Source organism: Tenrec ecaudatus, unplaced genomic scaffold (assembly GCF_050624435.1).
Source record: "Tenrec ecaudatus isolate mTenEca1 unplaced genomic scaffold, mTenEca1.hap1 Scaffold_178, whole genome shotgun sequence".
NCBI classification, from domain to species: domain Eukaryota; kingdom Metazoa; phylum Chordata; class Mammalia; order Afrosoricida; family Tenrecidae; genus Tenrec; species Tenrec ecaudatus.
In genome coordinates, this window is record NW_027458076.1 from 37,508 (window position 1) to 62,767 (window position 25,260).

The 25,260-nt window shown below is 41.1% G+C and overlaps 1 long non-coding RNA gene across 1 annotated transcript; it reads left to right on the forward strand.

The window, feature by feature from the left end:
* Positions 1–2,657: 2,657 nt before the first annotated feature.
* LOC142436142 (uncharacterized) lies at positions 2,658–25,010 on the forward strand. The gene is made up of 6 exons (XR_012781804.1): positions 2,658–3,072; positions 4,677–4,850; positions 10,817–10,962; positions 16,010–16,121; positions 19,828–19,954; positions 23,921–25,010. It is a non-coding gene; the product is annotated as an uncharacterized LOC142436142 (long non-coding RNA).
* The last annotated feature ends 250 nt before the right edge of the window (positions 25,011–25,260 follow it).

A 25,260-nucleotide genomic window follows, 5' to 3' on the forward strand; every position in this document is an offset into this window, starting at 1 on the left:
GTGGGAGTCCTACAGGGAGTTCTGCTCTGTGATAGCTCTGCTGTGAGTTGGACCAGATGTGGTGGCAGGGAGTTATGTGCAGACAATGCCAACCCTTGTTCTTGACCCCTTATTAGCTATTTGAGGCTAAATGCAATTTGATTCACATTTTTTGTGTACTCTTGTGAAGTGCAAAAAATAGAATATTTTTTGTTGACAGTTTTGGGAACTGATATATTAGTGGAGGAGAGTTTTTTGGAACATGCTATTTTTTTTAATCATTTACGTTGGGCTCAGACAACTCTTATCACTATCCATACATCCATCCACTGTGTCCGATGTCTCCCTTCACCCACTTTTCTGTTGTTCATCCCCCATTTGTCTTTAGTGATCTTATAGGGAAAGTGAGCACACAATGGTATGAAATTTTGGAACATGCTACTTTTTTATTGATTTCAATCTTTTTGCATTTCTTCATTGAAATCCCAACGACACACCTTTCTGACTTCCTTTATCCTTATAAAAATGTATTTGTTCAACCTGGGCTTTGACTATCCTTAAAACATAGCAAGTACATTTCTTCCTAATACCCTGTGGTCTGGTATTTTCTCCTCTAGGAACAAACTCTTTTGGACTACCCATTAGTTAATCCCATCACATCCTTCAAATCACTGTTTTCAATGAATGCAATTGATTAGACTACTAAGGGCAGATAAGGAAAACCACTTGTAAACAAAAGGGCCCCATAGGCAGGTACACAGAATGATTTCACAATGAAATCAGCTGAGAGAGTACCTGTTTTCACCGCCCCTCTGTATTGAGGACAGATGTTTGCTCTGGGTCCTAACTAGAGTAATTAATTAGAGGCATTTAAAAGGATGCTTTTCTTGTTGTTAGTTACCATCTAGTTTTCTCCAATTTATTACAACACTGTGCACCCATGGTGATGTAGTGTGCTATGCGTTGGGTTGGTACCCACATGTTCAGCCATTCAAAACCGCTCACTGGTCCACAGTAGAAGATGAGGCTTTCTACTCCCTTAAAGAGTTGCAGTTTCAGAAACGCGCAGGCCCTGTTCTACTCTGCTCTGTGGGGATGCTTTGAGTCAGAATTGACTCAATGACAGTAATTTTTTTAAAAAATGTACACCAGAAAGAAAAACATGCCCTGTGACCTCCGTACTCTGACTTCAACATGGTCAGCTTTTATCTCTGAGACTGGAATGGTGACTTTGAGCTCTTCACATATTGGTCATAAACCTGAACGTCCTCATTTGCATTTCTTTTAACTATTGCCTCTTTTGTTTTACTTTCTTGCTGGTGCTTCTTCATGCTCCACTTATTTTCCAGTGTGGGAAGTTCCATGAATGCTTATTGCTAACGAGCTTTTCATTTAGTGGCTGACCATGGAGCTTCCCTCTCCGGCCCCTGAAGACCTGGGTGCTCTTTGACTCCTTAGCCTGTATGTTTGAGAAACGGAAATCGAACTGAGCATTTGCAAATTCATCACAGAACCTTCCCATGTTGTTAGAATTTCCTTATCATGCCAGGGTTCTCTGGCTAGTGTTTCCTAAAGTGATCATTTTATTTCTCCCTACACTAGCTCACGAAATGTAAATATGTATGTGTTAATGCTTAGACTCCACCTCTGTTGCATTTCTCATAAGAGTTATTATCATTTGGCCTTGTGCTTTTGTTCTTGTTATTTACTGTGGAGTGTTTTCAACTCATAGCCACCTCATGTGTGCAGGGTTGAACTGTTGGTTTTGGAATGGTGTGCCCTCTCAGAACACATTGGTCTGGTTTTGTTCTGATTTGCTCAATGGTTTTTTATTTGCTCAATCAATCTAATAATTTCTTATATGCAAGAGCCAGTTGTACGGCCCTGAGGTAAGCAGTATTGTCTGAGGGTCCTGGCTTTTCCAGGACAATGCGTTCCAGTTATCTGAATTGAATAGATTGTTTTCTTCGTCTCCTCTTTGTACTACACAGAAGATCCAGATCATCTCTGTAACTGATGACTGACAGAATAAAAAGCTCTGGGCATATGAACAGAAATGTAATTGCCAGGCATTTAGTTGTACACACATGGACCTGCATGCTGACCTGGTTCAACAAGTTTTCATTTGAGCAATACTGAAATTGTGAGTAATGTTGGTGACTTCAGCTCTATCCCATTGGGAGCAACATCTGCTTAAAAGTGAGTGACAAGAGGACTAAATGAGCCAATGTGGCCAAATCTTTTTGGAAATTGCCTCAGAATCGTGGTTGCTGAATAAATGCAGTGTTTTATCATGAACATGTTGTGTGAAAGAGGCCCTAGTGGTTCACTGGTTTAATCGATGCCGCTGGCCAGACCCTTTGTGGCTCCAGCATTCCAGGCCCATCAAGGGAGGCCAAGGAGGCTGCGTGGGCCCGTGAAGATTTACAGACTTGGAAACACTAGCGAGCAGTTCCACTCCCTGTTTTATGGTCAAAATGAGTTAAAATGTACTTGACCGCAGTCCATTTGGTTTTGGTTCATCATGAAGGAATGGGAAGGCTTTAAAACCCGGCACCCGATGCACTGCTGTGGATGAGATTTTGAAAGGCTTATTGGATCGACACTAGGTTACACTGTTGTAGCAGAATTGTGGAGTGACCGTGACAGCTCATGCGACTTTATGCCATAGCTAGTTGGCCATGCTGTGAAATCTTAGCATAAAGTGCAACCTTTTCTATGTTGTTGTTAGGTGGCTTCGTGTCCATTCCAGCCCCTAAAGCCCTCTATGTAACAGCGCGACACACTGCCCTGTCCTGCACCATCCTCACATGTTCCCACGTTGGAGCCATTGCGACAGCCCCTGTGTCGATCCATGTTGGCGAAGGCCTTTCTCTTCTTTGCCTCTCTCTCCCTCACCAAGCACCATGTCCTTCTCCAGGGACTGGTCTCTCCTGAAAAGATGCGGGAACAAAAGTATGACAAGTCATGGAGGCCAGTCCCACAGCTGAGAGAATGCTAGTGGTCATCATGTTCAGCTAGTCGTCCTTCCATGATCTGCAAATGTGAAAAAATCTTTAAAAATCTAAAATGTGAAAAACATCTCAAAGCCTGGTATGTAAGTCCTAGTATCCTAACAGTTTAACATTGAAATGCACTGAAGTTCAGTCAACTTATAAGAAAATTGGAACCTAAGTACATTTTCCCAATCAGCAAAAAGGACATGCTATTATGAAACTGAATATATTGTGCTCTTTTGTCAGTATATCCTATGAGCTTAGTGTGTATTGATGTGCGTATCCAGTATTTTTTGAGGGGAGCAGTCCATAATAATTACATGACAGTAGCTTTGTCTCAGTGGGAAAATTTTCAAGATATCTGCATATATTCTTTTTTTTAATCATTATATTACAACTCATCACAATCCATACATCAATTGTGTAAAGCACATTTGCACATTCATTTCCATTATCAATCTCAAAGCATTTGCACTTCACTTAAGCCCCTGGCATCAGCTCCTCATTTTTGCCCCTCCCTCCCCACTACCCCCTCCCTTATGAACCCTTGATAACTTATAAATTATTATTTTGTCATATCTTATACTGTCCAAAATGTCCCTTCACCCACTTTTCTGTTGTCAATCCCCCAGGGAGGAGGTTATATGTAGATCCTTGTAATCAGTTCGCTCTTTCCACCCCACCCTCCCTCCATCCTCCTGGTATCGCCACTCTCACCACTGGACCTGAATGGATCATCCACCTTGGATTCCTTGTTTCCATGTTCCTATCTGTACCAGTGTACAGAGGGTATCTATATTCTATTGTTACCTTTCACTCTTGCCCGGTTTCCCTTTTCAATAGCTTGTCCTATCTCATTGAAAATACAAAATACACAAGCGTGCAACTGCAGAGTGACTGGAAAGTAGGCGAGTAACATAGACACTCTATAGAAAATTTCATAATTCCCCAAATAATCATCTCTATCACCAGGTAACACGTCAGCTCTTGATCACGTAGAATTCTCCAAGAGGATACCATGACTCCAGGGCTTTGGGTCCCTACTTTGTTAGTTCATACCAGCAGCTCTCCAATGGCTAAGGAGGGGCGACAGGGAGAAGCACAAATTCTGCAGTGTTTCCTAGTTGTCATCTTCCTTTCACCCTGTGCTTCCTGTTCTGATAAATATTCTAATTTCAATCCTCCCTCCAATGGAAGAGAGGATATGAATTTGGAATCGAGGCTTTTATTTTTGATCATTCATCTGATTTATGTGTTCTGACTGTTCTCTATTCTGAAACAGCTAGATAGAAATAAGGCTGCAGTTGGTCACAGACAAACTGTACAGAGATAAACTCATTATGCTAGAAGCATGCAGTCCTTGGGATAACATGTAATTAGTGAGGGAGTGTGTCTAGTGCAGTGGTTCTCAACCTTCCTAATGCTGCAACCCTTTAATACAGTTCCTCATGTGTGCTCACCCCCCAACCAAAAAATTATTTTCATTACTGTAATTTTGCTACTGTTATGAACGGGAGAACCCTTTGAGAGGGTTGTTCAACCCCCAAAGGAGTTGCAACCCACAGGTTCAGAACAGCTGATCTAGTGGGTGAAGTGGGTTAGCTAAACCCTGATGGAAATCCTTAGAGCAAGACCCCTGTGTCTAATGCCCATGTGAAGTCTCTGTTTCCCCAGGACTGTCTTCTTCATCCTTTCACATAGTGGAATGCATGGTACCTTGCCAAGCCAGAATATACGGGATGTTTTAGGACACTGTGGCTGTTGAGGAGGTGGCTCTGAATTTCTCCGAGGAAGAATGGGCATTGCTGGACCTTTCTGAGAGGAAACTATAGAGACACGGGATGATGGAAACTTTTAGAAACCTGGCCTCAGTAGGTATGAATATTTTCATTAAAAACGGAAAGATGTGTGCGTGCGTGTGTATATGTATATTTGTGTATGTTTCATACTCAGTGATGCTATTGCAGTATGTGAGCTGAGTAATGGGAATACTTTGTTATATAAACAAGTGTAGTACTTTCCTCTCAGGAGCATGATGTCATGTTTCCCCATGAATATAAGGCTCTTAGTGTTATACTGATTTCTTATATCAAGTGTGACTATGAGTCTACTAAGTTTCCTTACGTGTTATAAATGTGAGTGTTGACCTTTGGTGCAGAGAGGCTATGTGTGCATTGTGCCTTGTAAGAGCTCTGTGTTTTTTCAAGGTTAACATGATAGCTTTATCTATTTATTATCTATTTATCCATTGTGTGTCAAGCACAGTTGTACATGTGTTACCTCATCATCCTCAAAACATTTGCTTTCTACTTGAGCCCTTGGTATCAGCTCCTCAATTTCCCCCCTCCCTGCTCACTGCCTCTCCATCATGAACCCTTGATAATTTATAAATTATTATTTTTTCATCCTTACACTGTCCGATGTCTCCCTTCACCCACTTTTCTGTTGTCCATCCCCCAGGGAGGGGGTTTTATGTAGATCCTTGTAATGGGTCCCCCCTTTCTGCCCCACCTTCCTTTCACCCTCATGATAGCACCACTCTCACCACTGGTCCTGAAGGCATCTTCTGTCCCAGATTCCCTATGTTTCAGGTTCCTATCTGTACCAGTGTGCATCCTCTGGTCTAGCTGGATTTGTAAGAGAATTAGGTTCATGATAGTGGAGGGGAGGAGGAGCATTTAGGAAGTAGAGGAAAGTTGTATTTTCATTGTTTCTACACTGTACCCTGACTGGCTCGTCTCTTCCCTATGATCCTTCTGTAAGGGGCTGTCCAGTTGCTGACAGACGGGCTTTGGATCCCCAATCTTCACTCCCCTTCATTCACAATATGCCCGATACTGATCCCATCGACACCTTGTAATCAATCCATAGGTTGTGTGCTTTTTCCATGTGGGCTTTCTTGCTTCTAAGCTAGATGGCCACTTGTTTACCTTCAACCCTTTAAGATCCCATATGCTATATCTTTTGGTAGCTGGGCTCCATCAGTTTTCTTCACATTTTCTTTGCACACAGTTGTCTTCAGCTATCATCTTAGGAAGGTGAGCATCGTGGAATGCCAGGTAATAGAACAAAGTGTTCTTGCATTGAGGGAGCACTTGCATGGAGGCCCAATGTCCATCTGATACCGTAATACTAAACCTATTAATATATGCACCTAGATCTATTTCCCCACCCTAATATAAATATATTTACATATGCACATGCTTGTATTTAGACTTCTGTAAATGCTCTTTGTCTCCTAGTTCTTTCCTCTATTTCCTTTTACTTTCCTCTTGTCCCACTATCATGCTCTGTCTGTAGTTCAGTAATTTCAGGGTTTCAGTAATTCTTCTCAGTTACATTGCCTTGATCAATCCCTACCAGGCATCTTACACCCTCCTTGCCACTTATTTTGTGTCAGGGGAAAGGCCAGACCCTAACACATCACAGCGGGTCGGTTGGTGCAATTGTACAGTGATAATAAATAAAGATTATAGTAAAGTCATAGGGAGCATGAGAGATAGAAGAGAGATTGAAATAATGGAGTCAGACACATTTCATAGTTGCATGTTCACCTCAGCCTCACTTGGGGGTCCACATGGGGAGAGAAATATTTATTGCTAACCAAGGCTTTTATATCATCTGGGGATGTGCAGGCCCCCTAATTACAGGTGAAGAAATCCATCACAGGAAAGTGTTGTGCTATAGGTAATATAGTAATGGGAGTGGGCTGCTGTAGGGGTTCATATGCTGTTGGAAGAGGAGGGAGTAAGGGTGTGCATGTGACAAGATGGGCGGACCCGAGATTCAGCATGGCAGCCTAACTTTGGATGTCACTGAGCAGGTTTGACCTGTTCTCTGGTTCACTGTAGAAATCATTATCAGTAAGGTGTACTGTAAACCCACCTTGCAGGGTCTAAATTGAAGCCTTTAGGGGGAAGTATCCCATTGTCCTTAACAGCAGGGATGGGCCCTATATGTGGTGGGACTAGACAGTCCTCTGACAGCTGATTGCCTTCAGGGAGGTAACTTGACAATTATTTACCATTAATTGTGAGCAGTGTCCTAAGTCTAACATATATTTGGGGGAGATGACTTGGAAAAATCTTTCTGTTTCCCACTATTTTGGATCACTTATTGATTGTTCCCTTTTCCCTGGGTTGGTTAACACCACTTGCTTTCCCCCACCTCCCCTTCTCCCATGTCATGCTCCCTGCCCCAACCATGGGTCCTGTTGCTTTCTCCTCCAGATTGTTTATCTGGCCTATATTATCTAGTTAGAAGTGCAGTTATAATATGCACACACACACACACACACACACATACACACACACAAGCACACATACACACAAAAGAGCAAAACAAAATGACAAAAGAAAACAAAACAACAGCAACAAGAAAAAAAGGGAAAAAAGAGAAAAGCCTGTAAAAAGTTAGAGGTCTCTATGTTGACCTTTAGGAGTGCTTTTCTGTGGAGTCTGATGGGGGCCACGCCCTGGCCCCCGAGTCTAATTTTGGTACTCTTGGGACTTCCTTGCTCTACTTCCCTTGCTGTTCTGTTGCACAACACCCTTAGTGTTTTGCCTGGGTGTGGTGGGGTCAGATCGGATGCAATTCCCAAACTGTCTCCAGTGTTGTCCCCTATAGGGCTATAGGTCAGTGAGGGATGTCATGACTCATAGTCGGGGCAGCCATAGTGCTTCTTTTTGCATGGGCTGCTCAGAGCAGGCATATTGTCCTCAAAGCTTGGTGGGCCAGGATGTGTGCTCCACTCTCTCTTCCTCCCCCTTCATTTTCTCCCGTGTGCTCTGATCAGACATGTCCCTTTCCCTGAGCTGTAGCTTCAGTGTTGTCCTCTGAAGTAAATTCTTCTGGGGGAAGGGGCAGCTGTCCTCTTAGTTGGGATTGGGGCTGGCCCCTCTGATATTTTTGTTATAAATAGATTTTCTTCCACCAAAATTCCACAGACCTAGAGGAGCATAGGACTGGCTCAGTGTCAGGGAATTGTTGATTATCTTTTCACACTTTCCTTGTGATGTGTTTTTCTCCAAGAGCAGCATGTCAGGTACACCTTTTCGCCCTCATATGACACTAATGTGATGGGGATCTGCCTTAGGCTGGGTTCTCTAGAAAAATAAAACTATAGACACTGACATATGCATAAGAGAGAGCTTTTCATCAAGAGAACATCCCAGCCCAGTCCAACTGAAGCCCATGGGTCCAATGCTACCTAGAGCATCCATGGCTCAGTGTGTTCAAGTCCCCAAACTTCAGTTTTTGGGTGAGCATCAATCCTATCTGTTGTCCAGCTTGGTATATGTGTGTGTATCACATACATATATGTGTGTGTATCACATACATATATGTGTGTCTATATAGTCACTCTAATATTATATGTGCACACGAATGCCTTGGTTTAGTTTATTAATTCATCAGTATATGAGGACCTTCAACACTACAGAAAACTACAGGACTCTAAATTCATGCTTTCATCACAGAATGGGTGGAAACAAATTCCCTGTTTCAGGGTTTTAATCTGAATACATTTGTACTTCCTTTTCTGTAAGATAAATGCTATAATTTTGATCATGCTGTATTTCTTTTTTTATTAAATCACTTTATTGGGTCTTGTAGAACTCTTATCATAATCCACACCTCCATCCATTGTGTCAAGCACATTAGTACATTTGTTGGCATACTCATTCTCAAAGCATTTTCTTTCTACTTGAGCCCTTGCTGTCAGCTTCTCATTTTTATTCCCCCCTCCTCATGAACCCTTGATAATTTGTAAAGTATTATTTGTTCATCTCTTACACTGCCCTATGTCTTCCTTCACCCACTTTTCTGTTGTCTATCCCCCTGGGGAGGGAGTTATACGTAGATCATTGTGATAGGTTCCCTCTTTCTCCCCCCACCTTCCCCTTCCACTTCTGATTAACAATTAATAGTTAGGGAGTTAAGTACCAAGAGTTATTTCAGCGTGTTTAAATGTAGCCTACAATGTTTTAGCATTTATTAGCTATTCATGGCATATCGTGAATATTTTATGGATGTGATAATTAAATTATGATTAAAGGAATTTTTATGTCTTTTTGGAAGCCTCTTCCTTAAAAAAAAGTGAACCTGGTAGCTCTAGTTAGAACATACAGTCAATTTTTAATATCACTGGTAAAAGTGGACATTTATGGTTGTCCTTTTTCTGACGTGGGGTGATGTTTTTTCAAGTATGACTTTTTCTTTTTAGGAATGTATATTAGCATATTAACATTTTGAACTATATTTGTTTTATGTTAGATTTGTAGAGTTATTTTTCCTTAGCATGAAAAGTCTTTGACTTTGGTTAGTAAGTTTTGTGTCTATTTAGATTATTAATTCTTTTTTACATTAATTGGTATATATTACAGTGCTCATTTTCTTATATTAAATCAACTCTAGGATAGATTCTACTTAATTATCATGTGTAATTATTTTCATGTGTTTTCTGACTCTATTCCCAATGTTTTCAAGAACTTTTTCATGTAGATCCATTATCAATATTGCTCTACAGTTTTCTTGAAGTATCATTATCTGACCTTGTTTACAGGTTATTACTGGTCTCATAGAAAATATTAATAAGGTTACTCTGACAATTATTGTTATGTTTCACCCAATAACGTGAACTTAGACAAAAAGAATAAAGTGTCTATTCATATTGCGTGAATACTCTCCTGTCTAGCTGCCAGAATCTTCAACTTTAATCTGTCTTACAGTTAGCCTTGAAGTTTCTCATGGAATTGAATTGTGATTCAGTTGATTGTAAACTTTCTGAACATCCTGAAACCCACTCGACTCTCATAGATCACTTGCTCTGGCTGGATCCTCTAGAGTGATAAATGATTTACACCCCTCTTGACGGGACAAATCGTCACTCACACCTGAGACTATGGATGGGACATCCTTGAACCCAAGCCAATAAGCCCACTACTACAGTGTGTGTTGTTTGCCATCAGTCAGCATTACCTAGAAAGCTTGGAATCCAGAATTTAGGTCAAGATGACAAAATGGTTTGATCAGTCATCTCTTTTCTGGATACATCTTGCATTTTTAAGCATCTTCCCTCACCTTGGCTCTTACCATGACCCCTTGCCATTCCATGACTGTAAGCTGCAGTCTTTCCCAAAGGCTTTAAAATCGGACATCTGTAAACACAAGAGCTTAAGAGAGTAGCAAATAAGGATTCCCCTGGCTTGTTTTCTTGTTTAGAATATCTCTATCTTGGCCAAGGTACCTCTAGGATGTGCTATGGGTGTCGCTCTGTCTCTTGTTGTCCACCTGTACAAAAACTTTTTCTAGTTACTACACTATTGTGCATAAATGGGCTACCCAACCATAGGGATTTCTTCACACAATAGATATTGTAAAGAATACCCAGGATGCAAGGGGATTGGAGTAGGTTTTACTTAATGAGAAGCTCAGCCTGAGTTGGAGTGGCAGATATGAGCGTGATTCAGCTTGATCACTTTCACCAGATATGTCAAGGGTTTTGGTCTGAGGTTCCGTTATGGGCTTTTAAAGAACATTCTTCATAAAATATTCCGTTCTTCAGTTAGATTGCTGGTGAAAAGAAGATATTTACCTTCAATGGAGCTTGAGAAATTTGAGGCCTTAAGTACTTCCACTTTGTGGATCCAAAGTTGATCATGATATTTGGGAAATTAGTAAAATTGCTCTGCAAAGATAGAGTGGACCCTTGTTTGATGCAAACCCTCAGCTTTGAGCAGGATTTTGATCCCAGGTGGTGGGGGTGGTCACTATTTAGCGCAAGAAGTACAGGCCAAGAAAGTGATATGCCTTTTTCAACATTGCCTCCTCTTCTGTTTCAGAACAAAGATTTGCCACAGAGAAATACAGTCCAGTCTAGGGAGCTAGAAATCTGGTACTAGTGTCTTGCACATTGAAGCATGACAAGGAAGGACTTCAACTTCTGACTGGGTCGTGAACCAAATCCATTCACCTGACTCCAAGCAGGGTGAGCATCCCTGGGGTTCCTGGGGTCAGCACTGGGCAGAGGAGTTTGAGGGGAAGCAGGAGGGATCTGAGCTTTCTGGGGTCTGAACCCAGGAAACACCAGTGTACAAGAACCCAGGCTGCCCCATTGGTCGGGGTCCGAGCAATTTGCGCATCTCCCGGAATGATAGAATTTGCTGATAATGTAACCATGTATAATTGTATTAGAACTTAAATTGTGAGCACTCCAATTTGCAAAAGGCGGGTGGCATAGTGGTTACAGATTGGACTGCTAACTGCAAGGTCAGCAGTTCAGAATTACAAGTCACCCCTGAGGAGAAAAACAAGGTTTCCAATCTTGGTAAGAGTTATAGTCTCCGAAATCCACAAGGGGCCATTCCACCTCCCTTTAAAGGGTCACTGTAACCAGAATCCACTCTGTGGCACTGAGTTGGGTTTAAGGTTTGCATTGCTGATGACAGTGACAACTCTGTCCATTTGCTGCCTCCCCAGTTTGATTAAGCCTCCATTGAATTCCTTTTGATAATTAGCCAAGAATGTAGATCATCTTACCCTTGCGGAAAATGCCTTACAAAATAGATTGCCTGCACTCCTCTCCATCCATCCCCCTCCAAGGGCCTGCCTAGATGTATCCTTGATGGAGCTCACCTAAGCGAGGACAGCACAGGGGCCATTGTTATGAGTCTGGCCTTGATTGCCTCAGTTTGAAGGCCCTGGACCAATCTTTTAAGTCTTTCTATCTAATAATGTGCATGTCCCAATTATGGTCCCATTCCTGCTGCTGCAGTCCCACCTGTATCTGATGTATTGCTTTGCCACCAATCATGATCTGTGACATGGCCTTTTGTTCTGTGTCCTATTTATCTAGGGTCCCGACTCTGAATCCTCAGTTGCATTTGAACTGCTAATGGCCTCCCTTATCCATATGATGTGTGTGCGTATCTTTTGTTGTCTCTTAAAGTTCAATAAATGCTCTCCTCAAATTATGTTTGACAAAGAAGTCACTTTTCCACCCTAACACACAATTTAGCATCATCAGTGCCTCAAGGTACAGTTCTCTGGGACAGCATCTTGACAGCCGTACCTGCAGGTGAGGTCAGGCCCTACAACCCCCTGGCTTCTGTCCTAAATGTACAAAAATTACAAAGTTCTCTTAGTTCTGCGGATAAATTCTCTCTCTGCACCTTAGCCTTGTACCAGACACACTTAGCTCTATGTGGGTTGGCAAATCTAGTTCCCCAGATAAGAACTCAAATGTACCCCTATTTCACCTCTAACCTCCTGCCCAAAGGCACTTAGCTCTCTTGTTCTGTGGTCTGGGAATGCCACTGCTCTGTCTCAGGCTCTTGGTTCTGCTGCCACCATGTCTCTGTTGCTGCTTCTTCCCTTCATGTCCACTCTTGTGTCACAGCTGCCTGTCTGCTGGATTGAAGAATTTCTGTGAAAGAATCTGGGATCTAAAGGCCCCTACTCCTGGTTCTTTTTTTTTTTTAAAGTCATTTTATTAGGGACTCATACAACTCCTAATACAATCCATACATATATCAATTGTGTAAAGCACATTTTTACATTCGTTGCCCTCATCATTCTCAAAACATTTGCTCTCCACCCAAGCCCCTGGCTTCAGGTCCTCAATTTTTCTTCTCCCTCCTCACTCCCTCCTCCCTCATGAACCCTTGATAATTTATAAATTGTTATTTTGTCATATATTTCTGTGTCCCATTTTTCTGTTGTATGTCCCCCAGGGAGGAGGTCACATGTAGATTCTTGAAATAGGTTCCACTTTTCCAACCCAACCTCACTGTGCCCTTCAAATATCACCACTCACACCACCAGTCCTGAGGGGATTATCTGCCATGGCTTCCCTGCATTTTCAGTTCCCATCTGCACCAGTGTACATCCCCTGGTCTAGTCAGACCTGCAAGTCAGGATTCAGACCATGACAGTTGGAGGGGGGAAGGAAGCACCCAGAAACTTGATCAAAGTTGTATTTTTCATCGTTGCTACATCACACCCTGACTGTTTCATCGCCTCCCCAAGACCCTTCTGTAAGGGAATGTCCAGTGGCCTACAAATGGGCTTTGGGTCTCCACTCCACACTCCCCCGCTGATTCACTATGGTAAGATTTTTTGTTCTGATGATGCCTGATACCTGATCCCTTGATACCTTGTGATTGCACAGGCTGGTATGCTTCTTCCATGTGGGCTTTGTTGCTTCTGAGCTAGATGGCCGCTTTTTTACCTTCAAGCCATTAAGATCCCAGATGCTATATCTTTTGATAGCTGAGCACCATCAACTTTCTTCACCACATTTGCTTATGCACAAATCTGTCTTCAGTGATCATATTATCGAGATGAGCGTGCAATGTAATGACTCTTCTCCATCTATCTTGATTGATAATTTGGCTTGGTAGCGTATTCTTGGGTTTGCATTGTTTTCCTTCAATTTTTTGAAAATGTTACTCCACTCTCTCTTCTTCATAGTTTCTGCTGATAGGTCTGATCATATTCTTATTTGGGAACCTTTATATATGATTGCTTGTTTTCCCCTAGCTGCTCTCATGATTTTCTCCTTTTCCTCAAAGTTGGATAATTTAAATATTATGTGCCTTGATGACTTCTTCTTGGGATCCAGTCTTGCTGGGATTCTTTCAGCTTCCTGAATGGTTGCCTTGTTTTAATTCACTAAGCTGGGGAAGCTTTCCTCCAAGAATTCTCTCACTACTGTTGCAGATGACTTCTTTGTTGTGTCTTCCTCCAGTAAGCCAATAATTCTAATGATGTACCGCTTCATAGCATCAGACTTAGTTCTTAAGTTTTCTTCAGCTTCTCTGATGATCTTATTAGATTTTTGTTCTCGTTTGTTGAAGTCTGCTTGGCTGTCCTCCAAGTCACTGATGCGGGCCTCTGATTCTTCCAGTTGCTTGTCGAGGTCCATGAGTGTGCTACTGGTTTTTGTTATCTCCTCCCTAAGCTCCTGTATTTCTCTTTGATTTATGGTTTTTACCTTTTCTATCATTTCATCATTTTTCTGTATTGTTTCCCTCATATCCCCTGACTCCAAGTAACATTCTGAAAATTTCTTTCTGTGGCAGCTCAATGTCTGCTTCCTCTATGCATGCATTATGTTCAGGACATCTTCTGGCTTTGCCTTTTGTTCCTCTCCTTTTTTTGTTGAGGTTTTTGGGGCTGATGGCTGCTTGTGTTGCATTGTTTTAGATGAGCCAGGTGCCATTTTCCAGGGAGTCGAAGAACACTGGCTCTCTCTGGGAGACTTTGAACTGCCTATAGCTTATTTCACTATGGAATTAACCTACCACTTTGTCCTCCTGTGGCTTCCCTCTCGGGGGAGTGACCCAGAAGGGTTGCCTGCTTTGGTGTTGCAGAGGTTGGGCAGAGGCTCCTGCAGTAACTTTTGTTGAGGAGTGTTGGCCGAGCTGCCTTATGCCCCACAGGCACAAAGGCTGGAAGGAGTTCCCCAGTCAGAAGTTGAGCAGAGTATCCCCTGTTGGGGGCCAGCAGGGATTTTTCCAGCCTGCTAACTACACAGGGTGGAGCTCACCTAGCTGCGTGTGGCTCAGGTGTAAATGCCCTAAGCTAAGGGAGTGGTCTGGAGGTTAGCAGTAGAGTGTGAGAGACCAAGAAAGAGGAAAAGAGGAGAAAAAAAAGTTAAAAAGCAAGCCAAATGTGCCCATGAGGGGCGGGGGAGGGGGAATATAGTGAAGAGATGGATAGAAAGCAACAATGTAGCTGAGCCCTTATCCAGGCCAGAGGAGCTGCAAGGGTTTAATCCTTGTTCGGAGGTGGTAGCAGCAAGCTGTGGCTGTGTTGAGAAAAGGCTGCTGCACAGCCCTCCAAGACTGATAGGGTGACAGAGAGGAGATGCAAAGGTCTAGTGCCTGCCCCAAGGCAGGTGGTGGCAAACTGTGGCTGTGTTGAGACCAAGCAGCCCTACAGGCTCCAAATGGTCCTGGCTCTGGCAGAGACAGTGGCGGGGCAAAGGTCAAGCCCCAGCCGGCCTCCACTGAAGTAAACCAAAAGCCCCCAGCCCCTCAAAACCCCATGGGTCTGTGCCTACTTGTCTTTATGATGCTCCTCCTGCATTCCAGCAGTGTTCAGTTATCTCTAAGTAACTCTCCTAGCTTGAATTCTGTGGAGTTCCTCTGGTGTTTGTTACTCCTTCGCCATCTTGCTGGAAGTCCCCCTGGTTCTTCTTTTTTGTTGGTAGTGAGATCCCAATTTCTGTCTCTGAAATAACTCAATTAGTTGTAACATGAATTCCAAAGTAACTAATCTGTAGGTTAGGTTTCAGACAGTTTATTTACATAACCACAAGGCACAACGGTACCAATGTATTGTTGGCCAAGCTGCCCGATTGTCTTATATGACAGCCCCAGTGGGTTTCCAAGACTGTAACTTTATAACGGAGTAAAAAGCCATGTCACTCATGCTTTCGAGGAGAAATTGGTGGTTTCCAATTGCTGACCTTGCAATTAGCAGCCTGACAGTAACCACTATGAGGGACAACTTTTCCTCGTTCACATTGGCAGGCGACAAACCCAGGTAAATAATTTGGAGGAAGTTAAGGGGGCATAGCTAGACTGTGTACTTGTATAGACCACCTGTCTGACTCAGTGATTCTCAACCTTCCTAATGCTGCGACCCTTTAATGCAGTTCCTCATGTTGTGGTGAAGCTCCAACCATAAAACTACTTTTGTTGCTACTTCATGACAGTAAGTTTACTACTGTTATGAATCAGGCAACCCCTGTGAAAGGGTCCTTCAACCCCTAAAAGGGTCTCAACCCATAGGTGGAGAACCACTGATCTAACTGCATTAGGTACTACAAATAATGGTATATTAAAAACATTATCTATATTGGGATTCAAAAGTGCACTCATTATTGGGGGATATATACTTCTTCATTTACATTTATATGTAATTTATATATGTATAGATATAAATTTCAATCTAATAAATGTCATATAAATGTTTATTATGGAGCCTTGTTTTTGACATGTGTTAAGTGTTGGACTTCTATCCTCAAGGTCAGAGGTACACACCCATTAGCATCCTGTCATGGCTTTAGAATCTTGGAAGCTCTGTACAGCAGTTCTCCTGTGTCCTATCTGCAGCTTATATGTCTAACTCTACTTGATGGTGAGTTTAAAAGTGTTTCTAAAGTTATTTTACAATTTATAGTTCTCCTATAAAATAATCTTTAGTTTATAATAGCTCTTTATATATCCCATGTAAAATGTTTCCAGATGCTTTAATTAACATAATCATCTTAAAGGTTCATTGATTTGTCATTCTCTTTGAGAGTCACACAGTAAGGAATTGGTAGTTTGTATGCTGTGGGGTAGGGATCCAACTCTTTGTTTATTTTTTTATATTTATATTTGATTGCCCAATCTCTATTTGTTATAAAATAATCTTTTATTCACATGTGTGAACATTATGAGTTTTAGATTTTATTGCTCATGGTATAAGCATGTTTCCCATTACTCAATAAGGGCACCGTTAACAGTATTGGGGACTTTGGGTGTTTAGAAGAAGGAAAGAACAGTAACAGCACCTGGACCTATTGGTTATGTGTTACACTGTATTCTCCCATCAGCCTGCCGATGGTGCATCACCAGCAGCTTAGAGGAAGGAGGAAGAGTGCCTTGTATTATTACTTTTGGGATTTCCTCACGAGAGATTGAAATTTGTGAGCATCATTAGAGCTGATCCAGATAAGACAGAGCATCCCAGTTGCCTGTAGTGTCCTAAGGACCAAAGAAAATGGCCAAGGCTCAGGTGCTTCTGATGTGTTTTATCCTTTTCTGTATTTTCTACTGGAATTGTAGGAGCCTGTATAATACTGATTCAGTTCATTGGAAAAGCAGAAATTTGAAATAGTAGAACTTAGAGCTAAACTTTTACTCTGATTTCAACATTTGGCTGGAGAAGATTAGGAATATATTGATCATAGGATTAACAATAAACTATTGACATTGAATATAATATAGCACTGAGGATTCTTTGGATAACATTATCTTCCAGCTCATAATTTATTATTCTATGGCCAGCATATCTTTCAAATTATATGCTATACATGGTTTTTAAGGAGAAATAAAATCACTTCTTTAGGAGAGTTCAGTAGTCCATGGGATTTTTGTTTGAGTAACTTTCTTTAATGCTTATTTCTGAAGGTGATATGTTAAATACTCTCCCACACAGCAGCATTCTCATCAATGCATCTAAAATGGGTCTTGTTGCATTAGTGGTTTAAAAATGAGACAGCATCTCACCTCCTCTAACTAGAGATGCAGGAGAGAGAATTAACTGTCAACATCAGCTCTGATTCATATGAGGCAGAGCTTAGACAGACCTGTACCCTCCAATGGTTTTCCAGTCTGACACCAGTATCTTTGCCACACTCCTCTCCTACTCAGCTGATTCTTTTTTTTTTTTTTTTTGCAGTGGCCATGGACTAATTACAGTCCAGAGTCACAGGTACAAGTTTTACTCAGTAACAGAGTATAATTTGGTACCAGAATTAGTAGGCTACACATTGACTTTCATATTAAAGAACCATGTAGGCACATTTGCTCTTCTTCAGGGAAGGCCTGTTTTCCCTGTCCCCTATCAGACATTTTTCCTTCTAAAGATAGGCTCATTTCTTAGTTCCATCTTTATATGGTCCTCTCAACTACTTTTGGATATCCTCTTCTTGATCTTGCCTGCCTGTCCCACTTTCTTGGCTGAAAAGCCCTTTCTGGACCTGACACCATTGGCTCTGTCACTCTGTCCCTTCTGCCCTGGTCATTGTCTCCATTGGTGCAGCTCTTGACCCATGAATAGTACAGTTCATTTTGCAGGAGCAGCAGTAGACCCATCCCTATGTGGTAGAGGTTCAAGATGGTCCATGATTTGCTCAGCAACATCTCACAAAACTCAAAAGTCATCAAGTAAATAAATCACTCTTCAAGATGTGGAAGCTGGTGAGTTCCAGATCTATATAAAGGTCAGGAATCAGTCTGTAGGTTTTTCCTCATTGATTTGTTTATAAACGCTGATGAACCAGATCATCAGGTCAGACCACAGTCCACTGCCTCACAAAGAGAAGTTGTTGAATCTCGTCAGCTAATAGGTTGCAGGGGCTGAGGAACCCAAATTGGAAGGTCAGACAGCAAGCTAATGGCTCATAGAGTGGAGGAAGCTCTCAAGTCAGGTCACACAGGCAGCTCATAGTTGCCATTCAAGGAAATGCCACATTAATTTTTTGGAAGCTGCAAATCCCTAATCCATGGGTTCATTCTGAACTGTGTGGCTGCAGGGGCTAATAAACCCAAATCAACAGCTCAGATGACAGGATAATGCCTCACTGTCTCCTCTCAAACCATGCCTGCAGGCAGTTCTCTCTCTCCCTCTTAATATGTTGGCTTCTTGGGCCAACCCAGCATCTTCCCTGCCTAGGCAAGATTAGGAAGGCTCCAGAGATCCACCCAGCAGAATTAGGCTGGGGGCGCCTTGGAGAGCATGTGGTGAAAGATGGCAAGTTCAAGAGGACCTTGCAATTAAAGTTAAGATAATTCACTCCAAAGGTGGCTGAGGAGAATTTGTCCTAAGGTTGTCAAGAGGAGCTTGTCCTAAGGTGGCCTTTAAGAGCTTAGAAAGTTGTTCTGCACTCAGTAAGGGAGATAATGTCTATGAACATTCTGATCTTGGTTCTGACTTATAGCTTCTTGTTCCTGATCCCGAGTTGTACCTTGTTCATTAATAGACCACTTTGATCTATTGAGTGTTGTGTGACCACAGCAACAGATTATCAAACCCAGAAGTGAGACAGAGTGGTGTGGAAGGATTGACTTGTTTTAGAGTTGACAAAAAGTGTTGGAGAGTTGAGGTATGTTTGACCTCCCCCATCTGCACTGTTCCCAGTACTTATTGCCACTGAAGGTACCGAGCCTCTAATAATGGTGATGCTGGTAGAAATCCTAATGCCATTTAATAACAAATAGGTCTTTATCTACCTTGTGTGATTATAAAGCTGAGCTATTTCTAGAACATTCAGATAATGTCACTGGAACTCAAAATTCTAATGTTAAGAGTGGGTGCATTATTTTCAGGCACTGGGGTCCCCAACACTCCAAAAGTGATCCTCAGGAGTGACATTGCAATTGTGAAAATATTAAAAGACAGAGAGCAGACAGCTGGACACAGGGGCTCTCTTCCCATGTCAGGCCTGAGAGAGTGAATATATTTTCCAGTGGGTATATATAATGGAGCTTACAGGTCTTTCCATAAGGCGTTCGTGTCATGCAGTTAGCATGTACATAGTTAATGGGTCATATCATAAGCGGGTAAAATTCTAAACAAGCAAGATGCTGAGTTACCATCTTGACCTAGTGTTAGTTGACTTCAAACTGGCCCTGTGCCCTCCCCAGGTGTTTGCTACATTTATGTTGGGCTGGCTCTAGAACCTGATTGCTCAGATATACAGATAACCTTCAGGCATAGTGAAGTAGCCAGGTACAGAAATGATTCCTCTACTATGGGAGCTCCTTTAAGCCTGCTCCTTAATGTGGAGCTAGCTATTGTGGGGGCACTGTATTTGACCTGGAGAATGTATTTGAAAACATTTATTTCTCAGAACACTGGAGATCTTTCTAAAATTAGGGCTAGTTTTCTCGGCTGATGGTCGTGAATGTAGAAATAAGGTAAAATATTTTTGTACCAAGTCCTCAGTTAATGACGCATTATGGAATGAACTACCACAATAGTTTTTATTATTGTTTTCCTTTTTTTACTGTAAGATATATTTTTTTTAAATCTTCAAATGGAAAATACTTCATTAAGTAGACCCCTCTTACTACAGGAACCACTGACATTCAACGATGTGGCTGTAAAGTTCACCCGGAAGGAATTGTAGCTCCTGAACTCTGCTCAGAAAACCCTATATCAGGATGTGATGTTGGAGAACTATCACAACCTGGTTTCCATTGGTGAGGAGAATTCTCAAGTCATTGACCTCGTCACTGGCTTTTCCTGTCTTATATGTTAAAAACTTTGCGGTGTTTGTGGTATTCTCAAAGAGGTAGATTCTCATTGCATTTTCTCATCCTAGGTTAGTGGGTTAGGTCTTCTACCCTTGAAAGAATGCTATTTACTTTGTTCCTTTGAACATTATTTTTCTAGAAATACAAAACTGCAGTCTTTACACACTTTACGTTAATTTTGGTGTGTCCAAGATTCTGTAATTTCCCTTAAACAGGTTATCTAATTGTCACCCCAGAAGCTTTCTCTCAATTGGAACAAGAGAACTGTGTTTGGTATTAGAAGCAAACTATAGTGGAATTTTCTCAGATGCATGGTCAAAACACCTTAAGGGGAATTGGCTGGGGTAGTTGATTGAACAGGGAGAAGGCCTCATATCTATGAAAGGTGTCAGAAAATGCATAAAAGTGTGTGCTACTTTGTATGTGAGAGTTCACTTGTCCAAGATGTTGAGGGAAGTACACCTGTAGCTCTTATGAGATTAGATTTCCATTTTCTTGTTTTACACTAAGTGTGTTTGCTTCCATAATTTTCTTTAACATTCTGAAATTTTCCCTTCTTTTATGTTTCCACTTTACTATGAAAATCTGTCTTGCACACTTCTCTCCAAACAGAGAACTCTGAATTAGTAACTGTCCTCTGAATACAGCACATTCCTCCCCTACTGAGTAAGAATGGATATCCATTTGCAGTATGCAGCACCATCTTGCATCTTGAGCTCCCACCATAAACGGGTCTCCTTTGTGCTTCCTTAGCTTCCCCCCTTGGAGTTTCTCTAAAGATTTGGTGTCCATATTCTCATTTGGTGTCCTGTTCCTTTAAAGTTTTCTTCATGCAGGTGATGTCAGTTCTTTCTGTTTTCTTAGAGAGATGGTCAATTTGCCTTCTCTGTTGGAATTCTTTAACAGACATATTTCCCCATATTTTACTCCTTTTGGTGAAATATATTTATGACTTCTGTTGTTTCCGGGTATCTAAAATCATCTTCCTAGCAAGAAAATTATCAGCTTAAAGTATACTTTAGCACTGTACCTTACATTTTTTTCTACCTGTAAGATTTTTTTAAGTTGTCTGTTCCTCCAATAATTTTTGTAAGTGGAAAGGGCATGTTTTTTTTAAATTAAGCAATGTCTGCTATATATTTCTTACTATGTAGTGTCCCTTCCTTAGGCCCACCCCTTCTTAACAGGTCCAATACACGAAAGATGACTGTTGCTGCTTCTAAAGAACATTTTTGCAGTATATTCCAATAGGTTTTATTGCTGTTATTCAAACAATGCATAGTACATTCAATATTGCTCTCTTTTCTTTTCTGTCTCTTGAGTAGCCTTTTGGTTTCCATGTGTAAGTTGCCTTTCATTTCATCCCACATCTCATCTGGTCTCTGTCATTAGTCTTCAGTCAGACTTTTATTCCTCATGTTTATTCTTTACATAGTCTCTAAGCTGTGCTCTAGCTACTTTGGCTAGCTTCTACTTGGATTTGAGCAATTTATGATCTGTTCCACAGTTAACCCCTGGGCGTGTTTTGACTTATAAGCTTCTCCACCATTTCTTTCTGTAGATGTGGTTGATTTGATTTTCATTTGTTCCATTCCGGAAAATCCATATGTGTAGTTTCCATTTCTGGTGTTTAATAAGGAATTTGCTATGAATTCATCATTAGTCTCAAAATGTTATTAGTGAACCTGTGTGTCATTTCTGTTACTAAGGTCACATTTTCCAACTACTGCTACTTTCCCCAAATTTTACACTTATCAGTGTGTATGATTGTTTGGTTGATCAATGTCAGGCTGAAAAATTCATGTGAAAATTTCAATATATATTTTTAAATATTTTATTGGGAGCTCTTATAGATATCATAACTTCCCATAGTTCAATTACATGGAGCAGTCCTGTACAATAGCTACCACAGTTTGAAAACTTTTTCTTCTTTAATTCCTTGATATCAGCTCTCCTTTATCCCTTCTCCCCTCAATTTCATTATTGTGGTGGTAAACAGAACCTGGATGAAAGTGTGAGCAGCAGCCTTATATCTGTACTCCTGACCACAGGGCTTGGAAGACCAGTTCTAGTGCTGGAAGAAAACCCCCACAAGTCCCAAAGCTAGAACTGCTAATGAGCAATCTCCAGACAGAGATTTCCCCCCAACTGCCCTCCAGGAAGATGTTAGTATACAGCTGCTACAGGTGCCTGACTTCTTGCTTCTCAGCTGAAAGATGCCTAGCTTTGAAAGCAATCAGGTTCCCTTTGTTGCTGTCACTTAAGGAATCAATTATCTCTTTCTCTCTTAAATGCCCACTGGATGGGTCCTAAAGGACTGGTGTGTAATTGAAGGGCAGAAATAAAAAGGCTTTGCATTCTTTCACCAATTTATATAATCTCAGGGCATGCAGCTCCCCCGCCTCCCACACAAACACAGGCAGACACCTAGCTACCTAACAAGGTAGGCAGGATCTTTAGCCTCGGGATCCCTGAAATAATTGGATGAGCAACTTAAGACCGGTGCTGAGGGTAGGTGGAGTGGAGTAATTGTCTCCTGAGCGGGGAGAACAATAACAACAACATGTCTGCTCTTGTCGTTAAAGCTGCTGGCAGATAGTAATTAGCCATGCGCTTGTATGAGGTATCATTAAGGTGGCACTACAATGAAAGGATAGTGTGGCGATGATATTTAACTAAGAGTATGTGACTGGGACTCTTCTCCAACTTTGTGAATGCTTCTATGTTTGCTTTAATTGGTGCACAAAACTGAATAACACTTGTACTAACTGGTCTTGCTTGCAGGCATATGAATATTAGCCTACCACTGACAAAATTATACATCAGGGAAGATATTGCAGTGTGCTTTTGGATAATGAATATGATGCCAATCTTCTTGAATTTGTCGATCTCAGCCTTATAAACCACTTGATTATCTAATTAAAAATAGCCAGTACCAGTCTATTAAAGTTGAATAATGCATACACTATCAATTTTTACCATTCCATTTTGTTTTGACAACTTGCAATTTTTCATGACAATATTGCATGTATGCCATTTTCCATTTACTAGAGGATATTAGCAGCTATTTTTTCTCATTTTCAGTCATGCCATGTCAAGCACTGAAGGTCCCCAAAGCTTTTCCTCCATCTACATCATTATGGTTGACTGTACTTTGAGGATTTAGTACTTGTTCAGTGTTATTTCATTGCCATTAAACCTGAGGGGTTCATGTTCCAGAAGTCGATCACCAGATCTTCCTCCCAGTCCCTATTTCTGGAGAATCCACTAAGACCTGTGCACCATGGGTGGTCCTGCTTGTATTTGAAACACTGGGTGGCAGTGCTTCTGGCATCACAGCAACCTGCACGCCACCACAGGACAGCACTGTAAGAGGAGTGCTGTGAGCTAAAATACAGGCTCCACAAACATAAGGAATGTGTTTCTGTACCATAATCCCTTTCATATATACCTGTAAAAATGGTTTTCTCCCAAGTAGAATATTCGCCATGTTTCGCATTCCCAACTTTATCTAGCACTTAGTTATCTTTCAGTAAAGATTGATTAAATGAATACATTTAACCTCTACCAAATGGAATTAGCAAGTCATATCACTCCTGTGGTCTATTGGTCTCATGTCTTCCTTCTGTTATGTTTGTTGTATGTATTCATGTACCTCTTTAAGCAAATATCAAACCTGTGTCCATTTATCACTTTCATATCCAACCTGATTTCTATAGTAACTATTTTTACCATTTGAATTGTTTACATGATTGTATTTCGTCCAATGGGCAATAAACATTAAGCATAGTGTTTTATTTATAGTCATAAAAGAGGGTTGTCACTAAAGATCTACTTTATATCAATGTGTATTTTATGGGGTCCATTGAAAACCAAGATATTTAAAAGAGTCAATGTTGTGTTCTTTTATAGAAATCCAGAAAGATGATGATCATTTGCTTGAGCACTTGCAATGTGAAAGATGCATTGACAGAATGGAATGGTGCTACAAATGTAATACATATTCTCAGCATAAAAATAATTTTCCTCCAAAGGAAACTTATGAGATGTTTGGATTACATGAAAAAAATGTAAAATCAGATTTAATCATTCTGGAATTAAATCAGAACAGAAGCAACAAAATACAGAAGATGAGAAAACTTTTCTCCACAGTGAACAAGAGCAATTTAATACTGAAATGAAATTCCCTGAGTGTGAACCACCCAGGTTCATGAAGTCACAGTGCATTCAGCATCAGGAGTCTGATGAAATTGAGAAACTACACACAGGCGATAAATGTGGAACAACCTTCATTGAAGACTCTGTGTTCTATGAACACCAGATTATTGGTATACTAGATAAGACCTACGAATGCAGTCAGTGTGGGCAAATATTCAAGAAAATGTTCAAACTCAATGAACATTATCAAAAAAGTCATGAAGGACAAAAGCTAGGAAAATGCTTGCAATGTGGGAAAAATTTTCACAGTGTATCATACCTCAAGGGACATCAGGAACCTCATGTGGCAGGAATGTCCTATGTATGCAGTGAATGTGGGAAAGGCTTCACTAGGAAGAGTGATCTCACTGCTCATCAGCAAACTCATACTGGAGAGAAACCCCACATATGTGGTGAATATGGAAAAGCCTTTATCAGGAAGACTCTTCTCACTGTTCATCAGCGAACTCATACTGGAGAGAAACCCCATGTATGTGGTGAATATGGCAAAGGCTTTAGCCAGAAGAGTAAATTTACTGTTTATCAGCGAACTCATACTGGTGAGAAATCCTATGTATGTGGTCAATGTGGAAAAACCTTTCTCACGAAGAATGTTCTCACCATTCATCAGTGAACCCATACTGGAGAGAAACCCCATGTATGTGGTGAATGTGGAAAAGCCTTTATTCGGAAGCATGCTCTCACTGTTCATCAGCGAACTCATACTGGAGAGAAACCCCATGTGTGTAGTCAATGTGGAAAAGCTTTTATCAGAAAGAGTAAAGTTACTGTTCATCAGCGAACTCATACTGGAGAAAACCCCCATGTATGTGGTGAATGTGGAAAAGGCTTTATCCAGAAGACTGCTCTCACTATTAATCAGCAAACTCATAGTGGAGAGAAACCACATAAATGTAGTGAATGTGGCAAAAGCTTCATTCGTAAAGGAAATCTCAAAACTCATATAAAAATTCACAGGAGTAAAACCCTATATATGTGGCAAAGGCTTTATCCAGAAGATTTCTCTCACTGTTCATCAGCTAATTCACACTCGG